At 41.1% G+C, this 21,963-nt stretch overlaps 2 long non-coding RNA genes across 2 annotated transcripts; one reads left to right on the forward strand and one right to left on the reverse strand.

The window, feature by feature from the left end:
* Nucleotides 1-6,707: 6,707 nt before the first annotated feature.
* On the reverse strand, nt 6,708-7,170 carry LOC131684936 (uncharacterized). Its single transcript, XR_009304712.1, has 2 exons — nt 6,914-7,170; nt 6,708-6,847 (listed from the first exon to the last, which is right to left on the reverse strand). It is a non-coding gene; the product is annotated as an uncharacterized LOC131684936 (long non-coding RNA).
* Nucleotides 7,171-20,667: 13,497 nt separating this feature from the next.
* Nucleotides 20,668-21,060, forward strand: LOC131684939 (uncharacterized). Its single transcript, XR_009304713.1, has 2 exons — nt 20,668-20,890; nt 20,961-21,060. It is a non-coding gene; the product is annotated as an uncharacterized LOC131684939 (long non-coding RNA).
* The last annotated feature ends 903 nt before the right edge of the window (nt 21,061-21,963 follow it).

Genomic DNA, 21,963 nt, shown 5'->3' on the forward strand with positions numbered 1-21,963 from the left:
TACTGCCCCAGTACAGCCACCAGACGCGAGCGGCACAGCTTCTCTTTCCTTATTTTACACATTTTAATATTTTTAATCTATTCAATATTTTTAATCACAAACGACGACAATGAATGCGGTTCGTTTACGCAACGACCGTCATCAACGCTTTCGTGTGTGGGGGTTCTCCCTTTGACTATGCAGAGAAAAGTGTACAAAGCGAGAGAACAAACTTTACTACGCCACACTCTCACCGAGCAGTCGGAGTACAGCAGCAAAACAAAAATGAATTCTACTGCTATACGGGAAAATGTACTCGGTTTGGCTACCGTTCTGGCAAGAGCTGTAGTGATGCATCGCTGTAGCGTGCTGTATGGCTTGTAAATATACCGAAAAAAATATAGCTTACCGGTACCGTTGGCATCCCTGGTGGCGACAGACCTCGACTTCTACTGGTCTGCTCGTTATGGAGGCTAGATCAACCGCCGAGGAATACAACGAGTAGACCATGGCGCCGCGGGGAACTAAATGGCTCCTGGTATCGTGACAAATCTGGGAGCTTATTGGTTCACTAAACGGACATCGGTACCCAGAGAAATTTCGCCACATTCTGTAGTCCTTCACTGACGGCGCACATGGACTGGAGAGTGTGCGAGAAGTATCCTTATAGCGACCTCCAGGCAATTCGCTACCGCATCGGAAACCTGCTGCAGCACGGAAAAGGACGACCGGCAAGCTAAAGTGGAAGACGAAACACTTCAATAAAATCCTCCTTGTTGAGTCACTTCGGCGGACAGCGGAATCAAGTACGTTGATGCGACTGATCTAACAAGAAGGATTGTGACATTACAATGCAACGAGCCAATCAGTAGACGGCGTCCAGCTTACTGGTTAAATGAGTAGCTCATTACACTACACGCTGTTTGTCTCAGAGCCAGAAAGTGGGCTCAGAGAGCAAGATCGGAGAATGAGAGAGAAGTGACTTTTTGAAAAGCTAAGGACGCTTTAAGACGGGAGATCGAGCTTAGCAAGCCAATTTGTTATAAGTAACTGTGCTGAGAAATAGATGCCATCCCCTAGGGGACGCGTACTGAGCCGTGATGGCGAAGATGAGGACCCGTCGACGCCAGCTGAACGGTTCCCGGATAAGCTAACGATAATCGTTGAGGGTCTCTTCCCGAAGTTGGATACAACTACTTGAAATCAAAGAAAGTCCCCGGTCCGGATGGAATACCAAACGTTATGCTGAATGCTGCGATCCTGACATATCCGGACATGTTCAGGGTGCTGCTGCAGAAGTGTGGAAGGTACAGAAGCTGGTGTTGTGCCAAAGCCAGGGAAGTCACCGGGCCATCCATCCTCGTATAGGCCTACGCCGCAGCGCTGCACAGAGAACGAACCTGATCCTGAAGAGTAGAGTGCTGCTGTACGAGACGAACGAAGGCGTCCTCAAGGCTCCATTCTCGGTCCAACTCTTTGGAACGGGAAGTACGATGGGGTCTGCACACTGCGGATGCCCAGGAAATCGTGGATTTCGCGGACGACGTGTCACTAACGGTAGTGGACAGTAGACGCTATGGAGAGCTGTATGGGGTCAAGCTGCAGATCGCTCACCACCAGCGTTGGTCAGCAACTGCAAAGCGGTTCAGCGGATACAGATTATCGTAAGAGGGCGTGATTGCATCGAAGCATGCTCTGAAGCAATTGGGAGTGATAATCGACGGCTGGTTGAGCAACCACGATGACTACGCCTGCGAAAAGACGGTCTGTTATCTAGTGTTTCGTCATCGATACTGCGATATCGGGTTCCTGATTGTGGTGCGGCGCTAAAAACCAAGCGGAACCGCGAAAAGCTGAATAGGACGTTGCGACTGGTGGTTGTACGAATCACAAGCGCGTACAGAATAATATCGTCGGCAGCAGTATGCGTTATAGCCGAGATTATCCCCATCTGCATTACCCTGACGGCAGGGTTACCAGATTTCAGTGTGGCATCCCTGCCTGGCGGAGAATATCAAGTGCTTCAAGCAGCAGTGACAAGTGACGTGATAGCAGGAATGGACAATACGGAGAAAGGAAGGTGGACCTACCGGCTCATCCCAAAGCTGTCGACGTGGGGCAATAGAAAGCACAGAGAGGTGACGTTCCACCTGAAACAGCTTCTGTCGGGCCACGGCTGCTTCAGGAAGTATCTCCATCGGATCGGACACGCAACTTCACCATTGAGCCCGGAGTGTGGGAACGCCGAGGAGATACCGTAGCATGAGCTTTTCGAATGTCCGAGATTCGAAGCGATGTGACCGGACATCAAGCCGGATAATGTAGCCTACAGAATGACAAGCGACGTAAAGACGTGGAACGCGGTCAATGAACATCGAGCAACGGTTTCGGGAGAACAATCACCGCCAGGGAATAAACTAGATAATAAGGAATAAGCTAGATCCACCGCCGAGGACCGAGTATGGGTCGTCGAAACGCCAGCAAACCCGACGCCACGCTCCATCCGGATTTGCCGGACCGATCACCCTTCCGGTTGGCCCGATAGAAATAGAGCGGAAACCAAAGAAGAATCGGTTTCGTGAGAGCTTCTTTCGCCAGGGAACTCTCCGTCAGTGTAAGCTAGACTGAGTCGAGTGCGACGAGAAACCACCAGTCGCGGTGGACGCCCTGCTTCACCGGAATCGCCGAACTGACCTCGGAACCTAGCTGATTGGCTCGGTTTCGGGAGAACTTCTCTCGCCGGAGAACTCTCCGTCGCAGTAGGTCAGGTCCATCGTCGGGACTTGACCGGGTAGTTCGCGAACAAGTCGGGAGCTCAACGAGGAAGTGATTCAAAATGACACAAGGGAGTTGAAGGGATCAGTAAATTAGAAAGTTTGCCGCCCAGATTGTCCTCGTAGGGGAAGAGCACTAATTCTCGACCAACAGCTAGCTTTCTGCTGCCATACAGAAATTGTCCGTTTGGAAAAAAAATCATCTAAAAATGGAGGAACAGAGTCATAGTACCGTGGAATCGAACTGACGCCCAACGAATTAAACTAGTCAAGAACACATGATAAACGTTTTTACATTTCTTATAAAAGAAATGTATAGAATTCGCTCAAACTTTCAAGATTTTTTCCGAGGCCCGGAGGGCCGAGTCTTATATACCAATCGACTCAGCTCGACGATTTGGGACAATGTCTGTGTGTGTGTGTGTGTGTGTGTGTGTATGTAACGGACAAATTCTCATTCGTGTTTCTCAGCAATGGCTGAACCGATCTTATCCAAACCAATTTTAAATTAAAGAACTGAAAAACAGTATGAACGCTATTAATTTGTTTTTGATTCTGATGTTTAGTTTCCAAGATAAGAATGTTTGAATGCGTAAAAATGGCGTTTTTTGCAGTTTTTTTGAATTATCTGCCGAAATTGACAATATAGATTAACAATTTATATATTTTTAGACAGCTTTAACGAATATCTTTCGAACAAGCTATAGATTTTTGAAATCGGACTATTATCAAAAGAGATATTTAACATTAAATGCGGACGAAAGATTTTTATCATTTCCCATTGCCAGAAATATGACCAAAAACATGTAATCTATTTTTAACGCCAAAACGGCTTATTTTAGGACAATAGTATCTTCGGTGAATTTAATGGAGGCAATATGCCCTTTCTTTTGGTATTGTGCTTTTGCTGATTAATCCCCCTATGAGTGAGATATTTTCACAAATTTTCTTGGAAGTGATTATATCGAAATGATGCCTTCAGCAAATTTGTAGCTCTTACTTTTGCGAATAACTTTACTGAAGCCTTCAAATATCTATTTTGAATATTTCAAAAGTTATGGCTTGTTGTTTGTGGATTACTCTTTGTCGCCTATTTATTGTTCAATATAGTAATAATCTATTGAAATAAGCCAAACATTATTTCGATAAAACGAATTTTGTATTTCATTTTTCTATCTACAACCGCTAGAAATAATCACCGAACACTTCCAAGTTGTCTGGAAGGAACTTGATAACTTATCAGTGCAAAAATGTTCATTTGTGCGAACCTTCTGACTGCAATTTTTCTAACTCATGACCATCGGATCGATCTGAAACATATCGGAAAATAAAAAGCGAAATAAATAACTCCAAGCAACAGCGTTGCCAAGAGAAGGTTTTGGGGTTTAACACCATACAACCCCCCTCCCCCCCCACCACACCCAAAAAAAATTGGATTGAAGCTGAAAATTTATTGATGCAGACTGATTTAATCCAATATTACAATAACAATTATCTGATCCGTACATTGATATCCTGTTGTTGTAAACATCATGAGGACTTTTGATAAATTGTCGGAATGGGGTCCTGATATGTAACTGATCTATTGGTCTTGATTTCACAGTTGTCTAATTGCATCAATATCAAATTCCTGCCTGAAAACATTCCAATAGAAAATTCCAGAGTTCTGTAATCAATCATAATCCTCAGATTTCTTTTCAAATTGAGCTCGTTTTTGTAGAGATGTACTGTAATAAGGGTCTTTATTTAATAGGAAGCGACGTTAAAATTGAAATAAAGTATCTATGAAACATAGAACTGCGCACCAAAAAAAAATGCACAACTTTCAACATTTGCTAAAAATGTTTTTGCCTTTCTCATTCACTCTAAAATTCGTCAATCTAATCCCGACCGGGAGGGCCGAGTGTCATATGCCAATCGACTCAGTTCGTCGGGATCGGAAAATGTCTGTGTGTATATGTATGTGGGTATGTGGAAAAAATGTGACCTCTGTTAATCAGAGATGGCTGGATCGATTTGCACAAAGTTAGTCTCAAATGAAAGGTACAACCTTCCCATCGGCTGCAATTGATTTTTTTATTGATTGGACTTCCGGTTCCAGAGTTACGAGTTGAAGAGTGCAATCACACAGCAAATTCCCATATAAACTGAAATGAAAAATTTTCAAAATCAAATTTGTATTTTTGATGCCAAATGACTTTAAAATGCATGAAACATTGAGATTTGATGTAAACTCGAAAAAAATAATGTTTGACAAAAATTGATTTTTTTGGACTTTAGGTTATGCAATCACTCAAAAAATCGTCAATCATACCGGCCCGGAGAGAGTATGCAGTGAGTGGTTGCTACTTTAAAATTAAAACTAGTTTAAAATTTCTTAACAAGTTGAAAATTTTCGGCAGGACCCGGACCTCCCGGATCTTACTATGTGATACTGAAACATCGCTTGAAACCAGCGGCGGTCAAGCGATGTTTCAGTATCACATAGTATCTCAAGATCGTGGCTGTCGATCCATTGTACGTATGTGCAAATCGTACTGAACATGTAATATTCATTTTCACCATTTTATTGAACATAACCATCGTAGTCTGGACAAATGAGAAAAGCACAATTGCACCACTAGGTGGATTAAAACAGGTTTTTATTTTGGGAATGCGTTGAGTTGAGACGAAAACGTAATATGATTAATAACGAGGATAACACTTTCCGAATGTAGAGAGAAATTTATGAAAAATTACGATTTCCATTCGATTCTAGCAGGTTCTGATCGATTTTGATGAAAATTTGATTTTTGTTGTATGACCAATTATATGTATAGGTCAAATGTTCAAAAACAGTAATTTAAGGTCAAGATAACATCATTTTGAAACCGCAAATTTCGGAGGTTTAGTATCTTCGATGAGTTTTACAAACGTTAAACAGCGCAACATTTGATAAAATAATTTTGGCGGTATATCGTCCAAGAAGTATTTATGGTGATTTTTCTCAGGTTAATATTCATGACTACAATAAAGACTCAACAAATTCGCTAAAAACACGAACTCTGTTACTATTTTCTGAAAAATTATTTCTGCATAATTTTAAAACTTCAAAAATTACGGTTTCGGAATTATCCCGTTTGGACAGTAAGATCGATTTTCACCAAACCCCCACCAATTGTAAAATTGGTATTGTAAAAAAAATGTAAGGGCGATACTTCAATGCTGATAGGTGGGACCGAAAAAGTAAACAATCGTCAAAGGGGCGATACTATCATTTTGTCAATTTCAATAGCAAACACAAATTTTAATTTAATAATTTCAAATACTTCATGAAGTTTGGGGTTTCGATCACTGAATCATGCAATCTAGGATGTAAAAAAACACAATAGTTCTTAAATAGAAAATAAAACCAAGTCTGGAAATATTCACTGTTGATTTTCTTTGAATGGTGTCACTGCTAGTATCGCTTTTTTCCAGAAAAAGCGTTGATTTTTAGGTCTCAGTCGCGTTGGAAATTTGAGTAAAGTATAAACTTCATTTCAATTCAAAAAAAAATCGATTTTTTGGCTCAGTACAATATACATAACCCCTTTAGGAAAATTCAGTTTTCCCACCACCATGCATTGATTGAGGAATTTAGATATTTTATTAACAGAGCATTAGCAATAATTCGTTTGTATGTCTATTTTATGGGCCATTTTTTCGCTTTCCCATTGATTTGGTTTGAGATTTCTAGCACTGATGTTGTCCTATGCTGATTTGAGCGATTCTCTGTGTCCTGCCACAATCCCATGTAGTATGTGTTATCAAAAACATCGCGAAGCATCAAGTTCTAAATGTTCTCAAACGATATAATATCCGAAGAGAGTGATAAGAGTTATAAGAAATGTCTCATCACACTGTTAGGTGGATTAAAAGCGTTTTTTCTTAAAGGACTGTTCACAAATACGACAGACAGCTATTCGGGAATAATTCAAAACATTATTTGCTTACAACTTTATTGAACAGTTCAGAATGAAAAAGGTGTCAGTATTACATAGTAATATCTCTGATTTTAGCACAATACCCAATTCACCATGAAAACAAACTTTAACCGGTTCAACGTTTAACCCCTGTAAAATAAATAAAAAACTCTTGATTTTACCTGTTACGTGAACAATAATATGTACCGATCTTACAGGCTCAGAATTCCACCAGCGATTTGACCAAGAGAATCCTTATTATTCTTCACCCAGTTCCAGGCCTTGCCCAACCATCCATTTGCCAGTTCCGGGTTGTTTTCGATAGCCTCCTGGATGGCCGTCAGTTGAGCGTTGATGTCATCGCTGGGAGTTGGCATTGCGTAGGCAACGGCCAACAGCATCGCAAGAACGAGGACGAATTTCATGTCGCTCGGTTTTTTGGTGGTTCCGACTAGGAATTTGGGAACTAGGTAACTGATAAGTCTGTGATTCGAGCATATGAATTTATATGTCTCCCTCATATGCAAGATTAGCGTCTGATTGTTTGAGCAAGTGTTTTAGACAGATGCAAAACGTTGTCGATAGTAGCGTTGAGTACCAGATTTATGGAACGTGGATTTTGGTTAATTTATTGCGTATTGCTGTTTGTGATATCGATGTTACAGATTCATCGTGAATCGGCCAGATTTTTCTCATATGGACACACATCCAGATAAAGTCAACATCTGTTTTATAGATTTCCCCAGCATGGAAAAATCAAAATAATGAGTTGAGCTTTCAACCATTTTGTAACTTGTGCATTTCTATATGACAAGAGAGCACAATGAATCCATGCAAAATCTTATTAACGCATTGCAGCCGTTCAAATTAGTATCGGAGGCTCTTGGACGCCGTTATGTTAACCTACTAATGGCTGACGGGTCCCTGAGTTCTTTGTTTGTAAAATAAAAAATCAGAATAGGTACTTCAATTGGCAATCGACTTAACGACGCAAATTTGAAACGAGTTGGCGAAAGACGCATAAATAATTTCGAATGTGTAATTCGTTATACAAATTGAGCAACTGTTCCAACGTAATTTAAAGGGTGTCACGATCTATTTATTTATTTTATTTCGTCAATCAAATGTAGACTACATTATATAAATATTAATTGCTTATATACTATCCTGTAAACTATTTCTATGTACTATGATGCCGTAAAGAGTTGAAAAACTGTTTTAAACTTGTTCGGGGCATGGTAAGGTCAATACTTTCACAATGCTCGTTATACACAGCCATCATCTGGTTTAGTGGTCCGAATTTAGCATAGTCTGTACGGTGATGACCTATCGCGAACAAATTTCTATTGCGTAATTGACGAGTAGGAGCATATAAATTTAATTTTGATAATATGTAAGATGAGTCAATACGCTGCATGACGATATCGTTTAGAAACGAGATCATAGCATAGTCCCGACGTTCTTTCAATGTTTGAATATCTATTAACATACAACGTGCTTCATAAGATGGAAGAGGGAATACTGTCCATCTTAACTTGCGTAGTGCATATAATAGAAACTGTTTTTGGATTGATTCAATTCTCACTTCGTGTTTTTTTATGAATGGTGACCAAACAATACTACAATATTCTAAAATAGACCGAACATATGCTACGTAAAGAGTTTTAATTGTGTAAGGATCTTGAAAGTGATATCCGAAGCGTTTTATAAAATTAAGCATATTACTAGCTCTATGAACAATTGTGTTGTAATGTTCCACAAATTTTAATTTTTTATCTAAGATAACTCCTAAATCTCTTATTTTATCGCATTTCTGAACGGTTTGATTACCTAATGTAATTGACACGGAAACCGTGATTTGTTTTCTGCTAAAAGTCATGAGATTACATTTTTTAACATTTAACTCCAGTAAACATTTACAACACCATGTATAAAAGATTTGTGTTTCATCGTGAAAAACATTATAGTCATTATTATTTCTAATTTCTAAAAATAGCTTCATATCATCCGCATATATGAGAATATTAATGTTTTTTAAAATAAGAGAGATGTCGTTGACATATAAAATAAAAAGAAGAGGTCCTACGTGTGAACCTTGCGGAACCCCCGAAGTAGCTTTAATTATATCAGATTTCATCTCATAGAATTTTACTATTTGCTGACGATCTGTTAAATACGACTTAATCCAATTGAGGAGTCTCATCTCGATTCCCAATTTTTCAAGTTTGAATAATAACATGGGAATGTCCAGCTTATCGAAAGCTTTGCTGAAGTCAGTGTAAAGAGCTTCTATATGATTTCCTTTATCCATGGCATTTAACGAGTAATCAACAAATTCTAAAAGGTTTGTACTAGTTGAACGGCCTTTAAAAAACCCATGTTGTGAATTTGTTATTTTATGTTTGACTTGGTTGAAAATGGTTTTATTTATGATGGATTCGAAAAGTTTGGGAAAGCAAGACAGAATGGCAATTCCACGATAATTGCGAATATCAGATTTTGTACCCGATTTATAAATAGGTATTAAAAAAGATTTTTTCCAATCTTTTGGGAAAATACCAGATTCTAGTGACTTATTGAACAGCCAGAATAAAGGTGACGTAAGCTCAGTTGCTAAATTCTTTATGAAAGCAGGTGGAATTCCATCAGGTCCGGAGCCTTTAGTGGCATCTAGATCATTGAGACCAGACAAGATATCTTGAACATTAATGTGTCTGACACCAACATCCCTTGAATAATCAGGAAAATAAGAAAAATATTCAAAGTCACGATCATTGTCTGAATAGTTAGAATAAGTTTCTTGAAAAAATGTTGCGAAGAGATTACAAATATCTTTTGAAGTTTCACCCTCTTTCCCATCTAAAGACATTTTTGATGGGAAGTTGCATGAATTCAACTTAGTTTTGATGTAATTAAAAAAGTTTTTTGGGCATGACTTGATCTCATTTTCAGTTTTTGCATTATATACAGTAAGTGCCGAAGAAATAGCCAAAGTTAGTTGGTCACGAATGTTAAGGTATTTTTCCAAATTATCCTGATTATTGTGTTTTCTGTAAATTTTGTGAGCTTTTTGCTTCCGATTTTTTAAATTAATAATTTCCTTGTTGAACCAAACTGGATTTTTGGATGCATGATTTCGTCGTTTTTTCGTGAGTGGAACTTCCTCCTGTATTATTTGCCATAAAATATTATAAAAGATCTCCACTCCACATTCAACGTTCACTTGATTCTTTAAAAGGGACTGCCAATTAGCACTGCTTAATTTATATTTAATATTTTCATAATTTGCTTTTCTATAATCGAAAACGTCCTCGAAGTCACAATCAATGAAATTATGATTCTTGTGCACAAAAATAGAGAATTCTATTGCTGTGTGAAACGTTTCATTTTTCCATAAGGGAGAATGAGATTCATCAACACAGAAATCTTCATTAATGTTTGTTAATAGCAGATCTAAATAACGATTGTGTTGATTTTTTATATGGTTTATTTGATTGAGTCCTAGCAATGCAATTTTCTCAAACATATATTGTAATGTTTCGTTATCACCAACGACAGGAAGTAGAATGCTCTCATTTTCAGAGTCAGGAATAAAATCTAAGTTGCGCTGATTAAAATCACCATAAATATGAACTTTGAATTCTGGAGGAAAATTAGAGATTATTTCTTCAGCTGCTTGAAAGAAAATCTCATATGTTGATTTGCAAGCTAGGTCCGGAGGAAAGTACACTGAGACAAAAATGTGGATTTCATCAGCGATATGTGCTTTAACCCATACATGTTCAAATTCTTTGAATTTTGGTGAGACAATAAGATCGGAATTAAATATAGATGAAACTGCGATGAGAACTCCTCCGCCTGACATTCTTTGGGTTAGTCGTAAATCACGATCATCTCTAAAAACATTATAGTCACTACCGAAAACCTCTTCACTTTTTATATCCTCATTCCAACTTGTTTCGGTACCTAGAATTATCGAAAATGAGGAGCCTAATATATTCTTATGGATTTCGTTCATCTTTACGGCGCTCCTCATTCTATTAAAATTTTGACAGTAAACCAAAATTTCAGTGGCTTTCGAAGAAGTTGGTTGTGATTCGTTATTCGTAAAAATATTGTTTAAAACTATTGTACTGTTACCAGCTGCGTCATGCTTGTCCTGGTCTGCCTCTGAGAAGTGCGTTAAAATTGGCGAAAACACGAACGTTCACAGGAGCAAGATGAACAATGATGTTGATTGTTATGGTGATTGTTGTTAAGACCATTGTTGTACCTATTGCAAATGCTGTTTCTGTTGTTGTTGCTGTAACTGCTGTTTCTGTTTTCGTTGTGGTTGTTGTTATTTCTGTTGTAGTTGCTGTTTTTGTTGTAGTTGCTTATTCTGTGATTATTATTGTTGTTGTTGTTACTGCTGTTAATGTTGTTGTTTCTGTTTCCGTTGTGGTCGTTATTGTTTATGTTGTGCCTGTTTCTATTGAAATTGTTGGTGGTATTATTGGACTTGTAGCTGTTGTTTTTGTTGCTATTGTTGTTGTTTCTATTTTGGTTGTAGTTGTGATTATTGTTATTGTTGTACTTATTGCGGTTCCTGTTCTTATTGCACTTGCTGTCTTTGTTGTTGTAGTTGTTATTGTTATTACTGTTGGTATTGCTGTATCTTGTACCCTGTTTTCTTCTCGATTTTTTACTCTTTGCTGCTTTATCTTTCTCTTTTTGTTGTTTAATGCGACGCTGTTTACGTAAGTCATATTCTGACCAGTCGGAGCGCCACACTCTTTTCGAACCAAGTGTGCGCCATCCATCTTTTGCCACTTGATTATGCTGCGAACCTGAGATAGCAGTTTTGTTGGAAACGACGGCCAATTCGTCCATCAGACTGGGGGGAGACACCGCAGGTGTCAAACGAGCATTATTAACACTGGTTTCCAGGGTACTAATTCTCGCGGCAATTGCCCTTACTTCGTCTAAAATATCGTCGCCAACAGCGCTGGCTTGTGATTTTATTTCGTCAAGAGCATCACGAGCAGAAAACGACTGGTTACCGGTATGTTCGTTGCATTGAGACGCCATGTCAATGGTTATTACGCTTAAATTTTGAACTTCGCAGCATATTTTTTTTAGCTCACGAGTCAGGTCAGTTGTGAGCTCCACCACGTACTCCTCAATGCGCTTCCTTGTGGATTCCATAGATATGTTGAATAATGACGTTACATGATTTTTTAAAACAACGAGCTCATCGGCCTTATTGACCGCGTTGTTTTCCATAGTGCGCGATAATGTTGACATCGCATAATCAACTTTCGCGCAGGTGATATTATTTACATTAGTCACCGCTTCTTTTAGCTGGTGATCAATGTTATCGAACAGTTCACCAAATGCGTTCAACTTTTTGATGTCAGCAGCCATTCGAAGATTGGAATCCGTTTGCGTCTTGATTAAATTAAAGAGCTGCTCCTGTTGGAAAAGCACTTTACGAGTGTCAATCCCCGTTTTAAGATTATGCTGACAATCCGAGCATAGAGGAATCATAAAAGACGTGATGTGATGCTCTTGGTGCCGTTGCACTCCTACACAGGCCGCGTGATACGATTTGTTGCAAAACTCGCACTTCCATAAAAAACGATCATCACTAATTGAACACGATCGAACACTGCACGACATAATGCTGACTATTTTTTTTCGAAAATCGCGCGCGGCTTGAATTAAATTAATCAAATAAATACTTGTAGCGTAGCGCCGTTCAACTACGTCTACTACCGGTAACGGTCGACTAAGAAATCAAAAATTAGTCAACTTCAACCTGACGCATTTTTGCATTACACATCAAAAAACCTTCGCGCCCCTCATATTAAAGATGTATGTATGTAGTAGCGTGCCTATTATTTGTTTTTGACATTTGCTCTTCAGTTGTGAAAATGGCAACGAGGAGCAACGGAGCAAAATTTTGCTAACGCATCGCGAAAATCCCTCCGAACTACGAAATTGTTGAATGTGACCAAATCAACTGTGATTAACGTAATAACAGTGTTCGGAAAACGCTTGTCGACACCCAGGCAGACTGTATTAGGAAAAAATCCAAAGTCGGAAAGGAGTGGCCAGCTGTTTCAAGCGTAACCCCAACCGCTCCGTCCGAAATGTCGCAAGCAAACTGGGAGTGTCGTCCACACACTTAATTGTTTCTGCCGAATCACAGCATTTTTTGCAACTTTTACCAAAATTTGAACAAGCGAGCGCTCGGAAAATTCATTTTTCGCTGAGATCTCAGTTAAAGTTGTAAGTGTTAGCTGAGATTCGGAAAATATTTCGCTAAAAATCAGCAAATAAATTACACTATTCCGAGATATCAGTATAAACATTTACTGATCACTCGGCTGTGCTGGAAATTGGTAGACTGTCGACTTACAAGAAGGTGGTGACTCCAAATCGTGACGATAAGCAAAACAAATCGGCCAGAGACCGATCACGGAAGCTGTACACTGAAAATAATCGACACGATAAAACCATATGCAATTAAACATCACTTTCATGGGCGTTCTTATGTTAAAAAGAAATGATTTCCCTGTGAATTTCACATGAAAATCCATTCAAAAGCATTTCTTGTGGTGTTTCAAATTAAATTCAAACAAATTCCACGTGAATACGACATATTTATCCATTGAATGTTGAGTCGTAAAGTATGAACTTTCCACATGACTTTCGCATGAAAAACATGTAGTGCATTTCTACATGTAAAACAATCGATTTCACCGATTTTTCTGCCAATGAAATCTATAAGCTCGAGCTTGTGCGACCACCCCTGGCTACTACTCCGTTATCGATCGGGACAAGCTGAAGTTGCACAGGGAATCAGTAGATAATTGCTTGGGATTAGCGAACCATCTTTCAATGTGCAACTCCTGGTAATCCTAAAGTGTTTCTGATCAATACCGGCGCCGGCCAGGCCCGAACGTAGATCGCGGAAGGAAAGGGAAGGAATTGTTAGTCCGATACTTGCTTTTGCTAGAGGCCGTATATACTACTGCGCACTCCACAAGTATCACGGGAGGAGGATATTTTTGTTAGTAGAGTATAGAAGTATAGTTGGATATACTTCTTCTTTACCGACTCCAGAGAGGTGATTCCACTACCTGGACTAGATATCGATCCACCAATTTCATGGACCGGGGACCAACGGCTTTACTTCCCTTCCGAAGGAAGACGTGACCACAGATTTTTTCACCTCAGAAAAATCTCAACAACCCAGGCCAACTGGAATAAGTGGCGGCCACGTTTACCACTCAACCACCGGCGCCGTCTCTTCTGCCAATGAAATCTATAAGTAAAACAAAGCGGTATTCACGTGTAATTCATTTGGAAGTTTTAGTCAATGGTATTTCTTATGATGTTGATGTGATTTTCACACCACATTCGTATGAATTTCATTTGAAAACCATATTTCCCACACTCGGATGGATATTCAAGTGGCAACTGTGCGCATTTTATGTGTTTGTAGATTGAAATAATTCAATAGATTTCCACATTATGTCAACGTGTTAAGTTTTTTCAGTGTACATGAAGATGCTGACGAAATGTGATCAGGTCCGTAGCGTGCGGTTGGCCCCCGCCAAGGGCCCCAACCTTTCAGGGGCGCTGTAATCTTGATCATGTTTATAGAATGAGTCAGGATAAATCATAAAATAAATCCGAATAAATGTGCTGTTTCCAGATAAGCACCAACGTATTGTTCTTAATTGTAAAGGGGATAGAAGAATAAATAACAAACGATATTTATATACTTAAAATTTCACAAAAAACTTAAATGGGACAGACTAAACGAGATACCAAGTTGCCAAAGCCCAATCAGTCCAGCTGAAACTCTAGTTGAAATGTTGATTCACTTGATGTTCCTGGAAACGCCAGAATCTTCTAATTTGTTCTCAAATTTCTAAGACAAAAGGTTATTGGCAACGGTTTTGTGTCAATGCTTCTCCGAGCTGTTATATTTGGTGGTCTCTCAAAATAAATTTTTTGGCCTTTGCAAGGAATCCTATCTGTTTTCGCGCTTTAGGAGCAGAAACAGATGTCCCGACAAGGGGATCGTCAGAGTCGCACTCTTCCTGGCATGTGAACTTTGCCCACAATAAAAGCGCACTACTCAGCATTCCCAATGCAAGAGTCAACCTAATAAATCTCTGCATACTTACCCTACCCATACCCGGGCCCCGTGGTGGTGAAGGAACGCTATGTGGGAAGCTGAGCTTCAGGCAACCGGGCGGGTCATAGGTGGTGGATAATGCTTAGTCGCGATAGCAACTAGTTGTGATTCACGACCCGAACCATATAGCGGGGGCTGACTGCGGGTGTGGTAGGACGAGGTAGTGGGCTCTACACGTTCTAGTTCAAAATACCACATGCCCTAAAGCAGCCCTGACAAGGCGAGCCAGCACCGCCTTTTAAATAAGCGCTTAGCCCAAATCTCTCTCTCTCTCTTCCCGTGATCCTTCAGCGTTACAGCGCAGGCCTAGCTAAGCCGCCCATAAAAGTAGCATGCTCAGGAAGTTCAACAAATAATTTCGGATAGACAAAATTGGCACAGACGTACGCATCGGAAACGGACAAGAGACTGGAAACTTGGGACGTGGAACTGCAGGTCGCTTAACTTTATCGGAAGCACTCGCATACTTGCCGATATAGTGAAAGACCGCAAGTTCGACATTGTGGCGCTGCAGGAGGTGTATTGGAAGGGGTCTACGGTGCGGGTCTACCAGAGCTGCGGCAATACACACGAGCTGTTACAGCTTTTATGGTGGTAGAGGAGATGCAAAAGCGTGTGATCGGATGGTGGCCGGTCAGCGACAGAATGTGCAGGTTGAGAATCAAGGGCCGGTTCTTCAACATCAGCATAATTAACGTGCATAATCCCCACCTCGGAAGTATCGAATTCTGCGCGCAGCTGGAGCGTGAATACGATCGCTGCCCAAGACATGATGTCAAGATCGTCATCGGCGACCTTAATGCTCAAGTTGGCCAGGAGGTAGACTACAGTCCGGTAATTGGTAGGCTCAGCGCCCACCAGCAGACGAATGAGAACGGCCTAAGACTAATCGATTTCGCCACCTCCAAGAACTTGGCCATAAGGAGCACCTTCTTCCAGCACCGCCTTCTGCATCGATACACCTGGAGATCACCGCAACAAGCAGAAACGCAAATTGATCATGTCCTGATTGATGGACGGCACTTATCGGACATTATCGACGTAAGGACCTATCGGGGCGCTAACATCGACTCGGACCACTCTCTGGTGACGGTTAAACTGCGTCCAAAACTATCCGTAGTGAACAGTGTAAGATACCGGCGCCCGCCGCGGTATAGCCTGGACCGACTGAGGGAAACCAACGTCGCGACAACGTACGCGCAGCATCTTGAAGCAGCGCTGCCACCGGAGGAGGAGCTCATCGATGCTCCCTTTGAGGACTGCTGGACCAGGACTAAAGCAGCCATGAGCAGCACTGTGGAGAGCGTCCTGGGATACATACAGAGGAGTCGACGCAACGATTGGTTCGATGGCGAGTGCCAAGAGATATTGGACGAGAAGAATGCGACACGCGCAGCGATGTTGCTTCAAGCCACTCGTCAGAACGTGGAGTCATATTGACGGAAGCAAAAACAGTAGACTCGTCTTTTTCAGGATAAAAAGCGCCGCCTGGAAGAGTCTGAGAAAGAGGATATGGAGCTGCTGTATCGCTCTCCGGAAACGCGGGCGTCCTTCAAGAAGCTGAATGACTCTCACAACGGTTTTGTGCCGCGGGCTGAAATGTGTAGAGACAAGGAATATGGCATGTTGCCGGACGAACGTGAGGTGGTCGGAAGGTGGAGGCAGTACTACAATGAACATCTGAATGGTGCGCAGGCGGACAATCGGGCGTTCGAGGAGGACGATTATGTCAGTGTCGCAGCCGACGGGGATGTGCCGGCGCCCACTATGAATGAGGTTAACAAGGCTATTCAACAGCTTAAGAACAACAAGGCAGCTGGTAAGGATGGTCTAGGAGCTGAACTCTTCAAGGTGAGTCCGGACAAACTGACGGAATGCATGCAACGAATAATCGAAAGAATCTGGGACAGGGAACAGCTACCGGAGGAGTGAAAGGAAGGGGTCATCAGCCCGATATACTAGAAAGGCGACAAAATGGACTGTGAAAACTACAGAGCGATCACAGTAACAAATGCCGCTTACAAAGTGCTATCCCATATTCTGTTCCGGCGTCTATCACCGCTGGTAAATGGATTTGTCGGTAGTTATCAGGCTGGTTTCAGCAACAAACGACCAAATCTTTACTATACGACAAATCCTCCAAAAATTCCGTGAATACCAGGTCCCGACACATCACCTGTTCATCGACTTTAAAGTCGGATATGACACGGTGGACCGTGTGGAGCTAAGGAAAATAATGAACGAGAACGGCTTCCCTGGAAAGCTGACAAGACTGATTAAGGCTACGATGGATGGTGTAAGGTGTTATGTCAAAATTTCGGGCGGCCTCTCGGGTCCGTTTGAAACACGCAGGGGACTAAGACAAGGCGATGGGTGTCCTACCTGCTGTTTTTCACGAGGTCCGGACAGTTCGTGTGCTTCGCTGACGACGTAGACATAATCGGTAGAAACAAGGAGACGGTAACAGATCTATATACCCGACTGAAGCACGAAGCAGCACGAGTAGGACTGAAGATAAATGTGTCTAAGACGAAGTACATTTTGGCTGGCGGAACCGATCGCGATATGGAACGCTTGGGCAGTAGTATTACGATCGACGGCGACGAGTTCGAGGTGGTCGACGAGTTAATCTATCTATGCTCATTGGTGACTGCGGACAATAACACCAGCCGGGAGATCAGAAGGCGTATTATCTCGGGAAGTCGTGCTTACTATGGGCTCCACAAAACTTTGAGATCCAGAAAGCCTCACCACCGCACGAAATGCGCCATGTACAACACACTGATTAGACCGGTGGTTCTCTACGGGCACGAAACGTGGACAATGCTCGAGGAGGATCTGCAAGCACTCGAAGTCTTCGAAAGAAGGGTGCTGAGAACGATCTTCGGTGGTGTGCAGGAGGATGGCGCGTGGAGGAGAAGGATGAACCACGAACTTGCGCGACTCTATGGTGAGCCAAGTATCCGGAAAGTAGCTCAAGCTGGAAGGGTACGGCGGGCGGGGCATGTTGTGAGGATGCCGGACAACAACCCCACCAAGTTGGTTTCCACCTCCAACTCGGCAGGTACAAGACGGAGAAGAGCGCAGCGTTCCCGGTTGCTGGACCAAGTGGAGCAGAACCTGGCGAGCAGCAACTGACCGAGTGACGTGGCGGAATATTGCGGAACAGATTAAATCATGATAATATGATGTATAATCAGGAAATATAATATAAATATACTTACCATACCGTGTCTTATTGCTACAATGGTCTATTTGCGCGGCACAAACATGAGTTTGAAGCGACATCATATTTTGTTCCGTCCTGTGCGATTGCCATTCAAAATCCTAGCTCACTGAAGCAAGGGATCTTTGTAGCAGCTAATCCCTATCCCCAGTAGATGCATGCACGACAAACTCGGATACCACGCCATCTATCTCAACTTTGTGGACGGGCATGTAGACGCGGTAGCCCTTCATTGAATACTTGTCGCTAGTAATGCTATTTGCTTACTTTAGGCAAAATATTATCAGGGAGATCTTTCGAGACATCTTTGCGTCTATTCTTTCGAAATGTTTTGAGTGCTTTTTGGATTATCTGTCATTATGTAAGCAGAAAGAAGACCAGATATGGCCTGAATGAGATCAATGTGCATGATGTTAAACGAATTTTGTTCGACATCCATTTTGTCATCAATTGGGCGCGAGGTAAAAACTTCAAGAATACTAAGGAAGCGATAGAAATTACAGGAGATATAAGGAATTGAAAAACGAGTCAAGGGACAGAAAAGCAAAAGTGTGATCGATTTTGAGGATGTGTGCTAACGATTTATTTAGTAACTTGTAAAAAGAATGTGTAAAAACCTTTAACAGCAACAGATCATGAAAGCATCATTGTTCAACTCGCTTGTGGTGAAAAAGGGTAGGAAATTTTTTAGGCATAAACGGAACATCCTGACGGACAGGTAAAGCAAGTCTAAAGATTTGCACCCTAATTAACAATCCCTAATTAATCAGATCACTGGTCCTAAAAATTGTCTCTCGAGTATATTTAGTTTTCTAAATTCTAAATAGGGAGCATCTATCTATCTATCTGCTGTCTTCAAAACATGATTTCACGATTCTAGAGCTCAGGATTCACGAACGAGCTTCCACCGAATCTTTGGGATATCTAGTTTGTTTGATATTTCTAACAAACGGAAATAAATATTATGGTTGTCGAAGGAATAATTATTCAAATAAATTCTTCCATTTTTTCTGTAATAGAGTTGAATTTCCCAAGAAATCGCCTGCTTAGCGCATCAATCTACATGTAAACTGTACATTTCCATCCGTCAACTATCAAATACCGCAATGATGATATTACAGAAAAAGCAGCAGCGAACTTCTGTTTAATATTTTCCCAAAACAGGTTGTGAAATTGTTGTCCAAAGGCGCAACTTAAAAAATTTCATTACACCTGCGCAAACCCTTATCGTGCTAGTGGAAGAATTTGTTCCCGCCAAGGACGCCAGCCTTAGAAGAGAAATGAAATCTAGATCTGCCTGATGAACCTAGTGCTGATAAGTGTTTTATTGCCATGTGGACATTACATTATTGTTCGAAAGTTGAACTTAAAAAGAGAGCTTTTGTGAGTACTAAAGGGGCTCACAACTGGGAATCCGCCAAGGGCGTCAGAAGACCACGCTACGGTTCTGAGTTCGATTGCGTGGTACAGGATGACGAAACCTATGTCAAAGCAGACTTTTAATAGCATCATGGACAGGAATATTATACGTCAACTGGAACATTAAATGTCGCAGAGAATTTCAAACACATTAAGCTGTCGAAGTTCACAAAGAAATATCTCGTTTGGCAGGCCATCTGTTCTTGTGGCTTGAAGAGCGACATTTACATCACAACCCGGACTATATACCAGGAAATTCATGTGCAAAAGTGCCTGGATAAACATCTGTTGCCTTTTCGTTGTTTGGCATCTTGCCATAACGAAAAAAAGCCATGAAGTGGTATATCGCGAACAACGTCTAGGTGGTGCTCAAGGACATGAACCCTCCCAACACGCCATAGCACCACCTAAAGAAAAAAAAATTGAACGATCGTCAAGCGTAACGTCAAGAAGACGCGAAGGACAGTTGTCGGCGAGGCGAAGTTCAACGAAAAAAATGGGGGAAAGACACCAACGAGGATGTGCAAAACTTGATGAAAGGAGTCAAACGAAAGGCCCGGTAATTCGCATTTCTCTAAAATAAAGGCTTGAGTGAATATTTTTTTGTGAAAGTGACATGATTTGATTTGTTAAAATAAAATTTGACCGATTTATACACATTCTTAATTGACCAATTTTTGATCGTGACACCTGTTAGTTCAAATTATTTGTCAGTGGCCGTACCTTCCGTATGCCAATGTTATTCTTTTTCCCACAATTTAGCGCCCAATTACATATCGGAAGCAAGTTAAAAAATGCAGCAAACTAGTGTAATCATATTTAAATTTTTCAATTCATAATTGATCTATTTTTAGGCATTTTGTAATAAATTAATCAACCAAGGGAAGTAAAACGTGTATTAGATTTGATATTTTCGTTGCGAACCTAGTATTTGAACACTTGGTGGCCCATCGAAGTAAACGATACGTGAAACAAGCTCCATCCAAATGTTCAAATATTACCTTAACGACGAAAATGTTAAATACCGTCTAATGGGATGGGTTCTTTGCCAGTTAAGTAAACAGAAACGCTCGCTAGAAAATCATTATATAAACGAAAGAAAATCTCAACAAATCACTAAACTCAACCTAGTACAATCAAGCAAGATGAAGTTCGTCCTAGTTCTCGCAATGCTGTTGGCCGTAGTCTGCGCAATGCCAGCTCCCGAAGAGGACCTTACCTCTCAGTTGCTGGCCATCCAGACCGCCATCGAGAGCAACCCAGAGCTGGCCAATGGATGGTTGAGTACCGCGTGGAACTGGGTGAAGAACAACAAGGACACTATCGGCCAGATCGCCGGTGGCATTCTGAGCTTGTAAGTTGAGGATTGAAATTGAGTCAGTTGATAGGAGAATGAATTAACAAAACGTAATATTCTATTTCAGGGGATAAATAATTCAAACGACCCTAGAGATTGCGCACTATCTGGATTTGTGCTTAATTGAAACAAATATTTTGATCACAATAAAATTCGAACTACTTCAACATGTTATTTTTGACAATGTGTCTTTTAGAAACGATACATGCAGATAACCGATCGAGTAGTTTTCCATGTAATTCGCTTGTTTGTATTGGGACACACAACGGACTTTTCTGTTTCGGCACCAACCAGAGCTATTGTGCTTTGCTACCCGAGTCATCACTCGGGACCCCAGTCTGCTAAAAAAAACTTTGTTTCCCCTCTCTTCACATCGATTGATGGAAGTCTGTTATCTCATTACACTCCCTCGCTCGTGTTTGTGTCTATGTCCTCGTCGCTAGAGCTTTGATTTTCGCTGTTACAGTAAACCAACACGTTATACAATGGATTTAAAGTAGTGTTCTTCCTTTTTTTATGATATAGCTGACATTGGTGAACAGTAACGGAAAATCTATCAAGAAAACGGGATCATAGTTATTAGCAAGGATGCAAAATGCCTACCTTTTCTGCGACTGTAATTTTTCTGCCTACATTCTCATTTCTCTCTCGATGCTGCTGTCATTCGCTAGTGCAGGACGCCCAGCGCTGTACGGCTGCCTGTGTGCAAAGCAGTAACATGACAAAAAACTACTGTCCCCAGTACAGCCACCAGACGCGAGCGGTACAGCTTCTCTTTCCTTATTTTACATTTTTTAATATTTTCAATCTTTTTAATATTTTTATTCAAAAATTACGACAATGAATGCGGCTCATTTACGCCACGGCCGGCATCAACGCTTTCGTGTGCGGGCCTCTCCCAGAGAAAAGTGTACAAAGCGAGAGAACAAACTTTACTACGCCACACTCTCACCGAGCAGTCGGAGTACAGCAGCAAAACAAAAATGTATTCTACTGCTGTACGAGAAAATGTACTCGGTTTGGCTACCGTTCTGGCAAGAGCTGTAGTGATGCGTCGCTGTAGCGGGCTG

Source organism: Topomyia yanbarensis, chromosome 2, assembly GCF_030247195.1.
Source record: "Topomyia yanbarensis strain Yona2022 chromosome 2, ASM3024719v1, whole genome shotgun sequence".
Lineage (NCBI taxonomy): Eukaryota > Metazoa > Arthropoda > Insecta > Diptera > Culicidae > Topomyia > Topomyia yanbarensis.